This window comes from Chenopodium quinoa, unplaced genomic scaffold (assembly GCF_001683475.1).
Source record: "Chenopodium quinoa cultivar QQ74 unplaced genomic scaffold, ASM168347v1, whole genome shotgun sequence".
Taxonomy (NCBI): domain Eukaryota; kingdom Viridiplantae; phylum Streptophyta; class Magnoliopsida; order Caryophyllales; family Amaranthaceae; genus Chenopodium; species Chenopodium quinoa.
Window position 1 is genome coordinate 27667 of NW_018742800.1, and position 7951 is coordinate 35617.

Consider the following 7951-nt stretch of genomic DNA (forward strand, 5'->3'; position numbering starts at 1 on the left):
CAAAATAAACAACCAGCGAAAGTTATTCAATCTTCTTATTAGATGATAGATGTCATTAAGATGAGGATGACGATAACATCAATGACTATGGCCATGTTGGGAATTGGAACACTAGGGGTTATTTTGATTAACTGAATTGAGCTGAACTGAACTTATTTGAGCTAAACTGAACTGAAATGAATTTTTTATGAGAGAAGGAAATTAAGAACTGGACTGAATTGGATTGAAAATAAGTTGAATAGAACAAACCCTTAGGGTTAAGATTATTAAAGTGTTATGAGAGAAGATTTCCTCTTATTAAGGTAATGAAATGTAACCAAAGTAATATTACGATACTTACATAAATAAGCGTTAAATTTAAATCGCTAGATTAATGATCAAATGTTAGAGAAGGCAAGCATGAGGTTGTCTTCGGGCATGTTCTCTTCAGATTATTTTCAGTTTAATTTAGTTTTTTAATTTTCTTCTCTCATAAAATATTTAGTTAAATTCAATTCAGTTTAATCATCCAGAACAGGCCCTTAGTTTCCTCAAATCTCAATTGTCTTTTCAATTTTATCAGCATCTAAGATTTAGAGCCTATTTCGATTTACTGAAATGAGCTGAATTAGAGTGATTGGAGTTGAACTGAACTTAAGATGAAGAAAACATGCCCCAAATTTCATTCTTTATAAACTTCAAATTCAATAGAATATCTTTATGATTTTTAATTTTTAATTTTTAATTTTTGTAATTTTATTTTTTATAATAACAGTTTGAGTAATTTAGAACATGTAACTAAAATTGTGGTAATATTGTCTAATGCATTTTTTTTGAAGAGAATGACTAAATAATAAAACAATCATCCAAATCCTAAATTTCTCAAGAGCAAAAATAACACTTTCTAACAATCAATATTGACATATTGTTACAATAGATAAGGAGTACAAAACACCATAATCTTCCCCTTAATATGTTAAGTACATGGATCTAAAAAGCCAGAAACACCTCAACTTACAAATACGGTTTACACTCAGTCTAACCGCGCAATCTTCATCGTAATTCGTACCCATCATCAAACATAATGTAATGGTGTATAAGTACAAAGAAAAAGTTACAATAAAAACAAACAATGCTCTTTATTACATGATAGTAGTAACTAACTCCATTAATAAAGGATAACTTTGACAAGTCTTGCAAGTTCCAATTTCAACACCATTAAAAGTTCATAATAAATAAATAAAGTTTTCAAAATAGTAACAAAACCATAAAAATGGGGGAAATGAAAAGAAAGGAAATGAAAGCAATGCAATGCAAATTGATTAGTTCATGCAAATAATGTTTCTCTTACCTTGTGACACACAACTCAAGAGAGAGAAAAGGGCACCAATACTCAATTTCCTCGTCTCTAAAAACTACCACTACAACTTAAACTCTTTGTTCTACTCTACACACTGCCATTTCATCAACAATTATTTTTATTATTTTATCATATCATATATAATATTATAATAATAATATAGTTTTATCATATTATAAAATAATAATAAAATATAATATATGGGGTTGTTCTCGTATTATTTTTTGTCCGAGTACTCATAAGTCTTTCATGTGTCAAATCTCATCCCCTTTCAACAACAAACAAAAGATAAACCAGGCCACCTCTCTCCTTCTCTCTCTTCTTTCTCTCTCCTCTTTCTCTCTCTACTCTCTCTCTTACTTAGCCTGAACTGCCTTTCTGTTTTGTCTCCTTCCTTCTTCTCTTTTACTTTCTCTCTCTTCTTTCTCTCTCCTCTTTCTTCTCCTTCATCATCTTCTTCAAGTACAATTTGTTCACCTACTGTAGATTCTTTGATTCTGATCTTTATAACTTTTTTCTGGGAATTTCTGGGTTTCTCTTCAATTTCACGGATCCTACCGGAATTGAAATCAAGGGTAATTTTTCACAAATTTAATTGATTTTTTTTCGCTTTTCTTTTGCGAATTTTGCAATGCAGGAGATCTCTAAATTTCCTCTCTTAATTTAATTTTTTTTTCCTCGTGAAGAAAGTTGAAGAGAGAGAAATTCATGGTGGTGTTGGTAGTTTAAACTTGTACGGTACGTTTTTTTTATTTAATTTAATTATATTTTGTATTTTTTTTTTGATTTTTTTTGGTGGGTGTTAAGTAAGAAAATCAGAAAAATGAGAAAATCAAGCTCCGATCTATATGTCCGAATTTTATTTTTAGTGTCGGATTTTTTATAAAAATTAAAAAAAAATAAAATTAAAAAAAATTCAATTCTCGAATTTCATTTGTTGGTCTGAATTTTTTGAATATTTTAATTTCGTAGCCTGTTCACCTAATTATATTCCTTCGTAGTATATTATAATGACTAATTGATTGGTTTACTTTAATTTTTTTAAATTAATTAAATTAGACGCTTTTTAATTTATGAATTTTTATAATAAAGTTTTTAAATTTCATAATCTTTCTTGACGTCTTGGTGTTTGGTTGCGGATTATGTAATTTTGGGAAGATGAAAATTGAAGCAGAGGGTTTAAATTAAAATATACAGAAAACGCGGAAATGGGGATTCTTTTTATGATTATGACCCAATTAGAATTTGGTCCGCTTTCAAATTAGGTAGTGGTATAATCTTATAAGATATGATTTTTCGGTGTTAGGGTAAGATACGGGCAATGATGTACGCGGGATTTGATCTCGGGTTCCACCTCTAGACTTTTAAAGAACTAAGCTAGTTGGTATCGACATCTTATGTGATATGATATGATATTAAATTATTAATTAATATAAAAAATAACTAAAGTTTTGTTGCTATGCCTACCTTTTACCTGCAAAGTAGCTAATTAACAAGTCCTTATCTTATTTGTTGGTTCTGATCTGTATTCTCTTGTAGTATTAAAAAAAGAAAAATTGTTTACTATTTTTATGATCTGTAGTCCTGTAGAATTTTAGTAATTCATCGTCAACTTTGAATTTCAGTCTTTGGGTGATGGAATTCTCTCTCCAAATTCTTTATTTTTTGGGTGTCTGTTACGAAATTTCGATTTTGTTTCTGATGGGTTGAGTCTTTGAAAGGAATTTCAGCTTGTGATGTTGGTACATACATGGTACATTTGCTGTGAGATTAGTTTTAATGTGAGTTAAATTATATATCTCATTAATTGCTGAAAATATGTATATCTTTTGTATTAATGTAGGAATTTAATGCATAGAAGTGGGGTTGAGTGTTTTTTAAGAAAATAGAATTTTGGGTTTTGTTCAGAATTGTCACTAAATTGATGTTATTAGCTGGAGTTCTATCTTTGGGATATACTGTTTCATTTATATTCTTGCTTGTTTAGGCTTCCACTTGATATTTGGTACAGAAATCAGGAAGAAATAAAGATGGTTACTTTGTCATCTTTGGAGAAAATTTCGGCTGTGGGTAAGCTGTCTGATTGCTTGGCAATGTCCCAATCCCCCGTGCCCAGAGAGCAGAAGATCGACGTAGTTGGAGAAGACGGAAATATTGGTGTGCATAGAGCTCTATCGAGATCTATGAACCAGAATAAAATGACGCGACCTGATGTGTATTTTGATTCGACATACTATAAAGGGGACCGACATCTTGTTGGTGTCGTTGGGGCTCAAAATGAAAGCAGTCTTTTCTCCAGTTCACTCTCCGAGCTGGTTAATCATAAGCGTAAGTTCTGCTGCTGATTAAATTTTCCTAATATCTTTGAAGTTGTCTGATGACTTGCTCAGCTATGCTTATAGTAGTTTTGTCTTTTCCAGTTAGACTGTCATCCAATAAATATGTGTCTCGACAATCTTCTACTGTTGCTCCCCAAATTGACGAGGGGGAGCCTTTCAAATCTCTGGAAGATGGTGAAGGGCAGGCAATCAATAATATTCTTCCCGATGAAGAAGAGCTGTTTTCTGGGATGGTTGATGAGATGGGACATCTGGGCAATGCTAATGCCAATGATGATTTGGAAGATTTTGACGTGTTTACTTATAGTGGCGGCATTGAGTTAGAAGCAGAAGAGAATCTTCAGGCAGGCCGGAGAAATGTGGGTTATCCTTGGGGAATTCACCAGAACCAGCAGCGTTCTGTACATGCGATGGATCATGCTGCAAGGATCCATTCCACCGCGAGACTTTCCTCTGGTGCTTTGGTAGGTGATCCATCACCTCATGAGAATTCTCGCATTTTCAACGGGTATCCTTCTCCGGTTAGGATGCCATCTGTTGGCAATGAATTCGGTCTTAGTGAGGGCAGCCAATCTTTTCCTCAAGTGCAGCTTGATAACAGAGGCATCCCAAATTTCCATCCTCATTCTCCTCAAGTGCCAATGCACAATGTTGTTAATATGATGTCGCAGAACTCCTTGGACAATGTGAATGGCTTTGCTGATGACTTTCGGTCCAGGGTTTCTGAAAAAGTCAACTTGGAAACTCATCATTTGGGGCTAAATGGGCATGCTAGGGAACTCGGCGAAAGTGGTAAGCTATGAGTTTCATTATTGTTTTATATTCCAGTACCTTGTTTGTGTATGTTTGTGGAAGCTATCTACTTTTGACTGGCAATTTTAAACCACTCTGAATGCAATCAGGAATACCTTTAAATATTTCCTGTAATATATAACCAAAGGCTTTCATAGAATGCAAAGTCACATTTGGCCCATGGTATTTGATACAATATTTGCAAATATAAGCTGCAGTATACATGTTACATATTAACTGACTATTAGCAGTTGGAAGAGCTTGGAAATGGATATACTGGAAATGCTTGTTTGTGTTGAGAAAGATGTACCATAGGTGATGGCTAATTGTTTTTATTTAGGCAACTAATAATCTGATTACCTCCTATATTTACCTGTGATCGTGATTTGTTCTATAAAATCTAACAATTTAGAGGAGTTTATGGTTCTCTTACCATCTATGTTTAGCTTTGTTCCTTCATCCGTTTATTCTATTTAATCATGTTATTGTCTTTTTCTGGGAGACAACAGAATATGAAGGATTCTTTTTTTATTTTCCCCTCGGGAAATTTTCTTTTTGGATGTTACAATGCACTTGTGCTTACAATTTTTTTTCCCCCTCAGTTTATGGCTTTTCCCCAAGTGGAGTTCATGCACAGTCTATGGCAGGCAAGTCTAACTCGTATCAGCAACATCATCTTAGATCTTTGCTTATGCCGAAACTCCCCTTCTTTTTTGAATAATTAACCATGCACATCACCTTGGAAGGCTTTCCGGATCGCCAGGGCTCCACACCTGATGATGAATATGGTTTCACCAGTGCATCATCTTCAGGTGGGCTCAGCTCCTGTGGCACCAGTAATGAAGGCTTCTATCTGGGACCGACAGCAAATATATGCTGGAGAGTCTCATGAAACCTCTGGTTATCAGATGGGTGCCATTAGGAGTGTAGGTATTCCTGGATTTTCTGCATCACCTGCAAGAGAAATATCTTCTCCTATTAGCTTTTCATGTTCATGGAACTGACATGTCGAAAAATGCTGGGATACAATCTCCTCAGCAGATGAGTCACTTGTTTCATGAGAGAAACACAATGAATTCTCTGCCAACATCGTTTGGTTCTCCCAGTGAACGAGTTAGAAGAAGCAGAAATGAAACTAACTTGAGTCATGCTGACAGGAAGCATTATGAGCTTAACATTGATCGTATCATGCGGGGTGATGACAATCGAACAACACTGATGATAAAGAATATTCCTAACAAGTACGTTGTTTTGCATTCCAGTAGCTTTTATCTAAATTCTGGTATTCAAAGGGTGATTTTACTTTTATGGCATTGTCTAGCGTACATTGTTAATTTGTTACCAAGTTTACTAATTCACTCGGCTGAATCCATGTGGTTATTTTTGAGAAGTTGTTAACTTGATTAAACTTGAACTCCCTATGGGTTTCATTGATTTCCTCTTCTAATGCAATGCCTTGTTGACTCTAGGTATACTTCCAAAATGCTTTTGGCTACAATTGATGAGCAGCATCGAGGAAAATATGATTTTATTTATTTGCCAATTGATTTTAAGGTATGGAACTCAACACTATTTTGGAACTAGGAAAAATTAAATATTTCTCTTTCTAATATTCACTTTGCTTAACTGGCAGAATAAATGCAATATGGGCTACGCATTTATCAACATGATTGATCCTATCCAGATTGTTGGCTTTCATCAGGTTTGATTTATGGAAATTTGTGTTTAATTACATAAAATCTGTTGATTTAGAAAATTAAATAGCAAAAATCTTCTGCAGACATTTGAAGGTAGAAAGTGGGAGAAGTTCAACAGTGAAAAGGTTGCATCTCTGGCTTATGCTCGCATTCAAGGAAAAGGAGCCCTTATTGCACATTTCCAGAATTCAAGCTTGATGAACGAGGATAAACGGTGTCGCCCCATTCTGTTTCACACAGAAGGTCCAAATGCTGGAGATCAGGTTCGACAAATATTCTTTTCTGTAAAGTTTTTGGGATTTATTTGTACTTCCTTTCCACTTGCCTGTTGCCTTTATGTAATGCCTTTTTTCGTACTACCTTTTCTCTAGTAATTGCCCTTGTAAGTTGCGACATCTGAAGATTAGCTCATATACTAGGCACAATGTTGCTCAGCCTCTTCCTTTTATCTTTATGATTAAAAAAATAACTATTCTCCGCAGTCCGATACATAGTTGTCATTTTGAATTCACGAGTCCGATTATTTGAAGGATTTTGGTTGAGATAAATATTTTCCATAGCATGATGAAAGATTACATAAAATCTCTTTAAGACAAGTAACATGTTTCAGAAAATAATGATTGCATTGAGATGTGGGACCTAGTTCATGGTGGGTTGGGTGGTTGGGGAAGCAATATAGATGGGTCAAGATTTAGGTAGTTCTGAATGTTAGAACTAAGAACCAAGAGTTGGTAAAAATACCTTTTTTGCATTGGGTTTATCAGGGTTAATAGTATTCATATAGCTTACCTAATATAGAAGATAAATGAAATTTGATGATGAGGGTAAATTTCTTTATGCAACTCAGTAAGCGTTGAGCCCATACGTTGTTCATAAATGGTTCTGTTTGGAAGGTCATTTATTCTTGTTGACACTTTGGCTCTTTCAATTATTTTGCATAGAGTATTGAATGTTAACTATATAATTCACATCCAAGTTTCAACAAATGATGCATAGCTAGGCACTTTTATGGAAAAAGAAACTGAGTTAATGCTGGGAAAAAGTAAAAACTCCACAACAAATCGCCAATGGTGTGATCCATGTTGCGTCTTTATTACAACCTTCCACTCATTTTCTTTACTATAATTTCCAATCTTGAAATATGAATACACTAGCCAACATGTTTGTTGTGATCAGGTTGCCCGTAAAACTGGCGCTGACTTGATTATTTCCTTTTTGTAGGAACCATTTCCGATGGGCACCAGTTTTCGGGCAAAGCCGGGTAGGCAACAGCTGGCTAGCAGCGAAGAGGAAGAATGAGGACTAAGGAGGTGACTTGGAGCCCGGTGTTTGTAGGAGAATGCTGTAAATTTTTTTTTTTCATGTGGCTCTGCATATTAAAACTACCCTTTTGAAAGCACTGGTGAAGACCTTGCTATTGTTAGTAGAGGAGTAATATTTAGTCTAAAAAAAGCCACTTCAATTCAGGTAGGAAATATGAACTGGCCTTGTTTAAATTCTTTTTTTCTTTTTTAATTTAATTTCTAGAGTGCTTGGGGAAGCACCTATTTCTGAGGTTTTGGGAACCAGAAATTTTGACCTAATCAGTCTCTGTAACTGGCCCATTTTTGAGAATGTTGTAAATTTTTCATTGGGGGCTTTGGTTACATTTTGAGACTGGCCTTAGACTTTGATTACTGACATCTTTACCTTAGGATTCAATCATCATTGTAAGGCTTCAGTATATGTTGTATGGGAATTAATTCGCTCGACTTTTTTTTAATATCGTCTTTCTAACTTGCAAT

The 7951-nt window shown here is 34.5% G+C and overlaps 1 pseudogene; it reads left to right on the top strand.

The window, feature by feature from the left end:
- Window positions 1-1569: 1569 nt before the first annotated feature.
- Window positions 1570-7929, top strand: LOC110725018 (annotated as a pseudogene).
- Window positions 7930-7951: the final 22 nt, after the last annotated feature.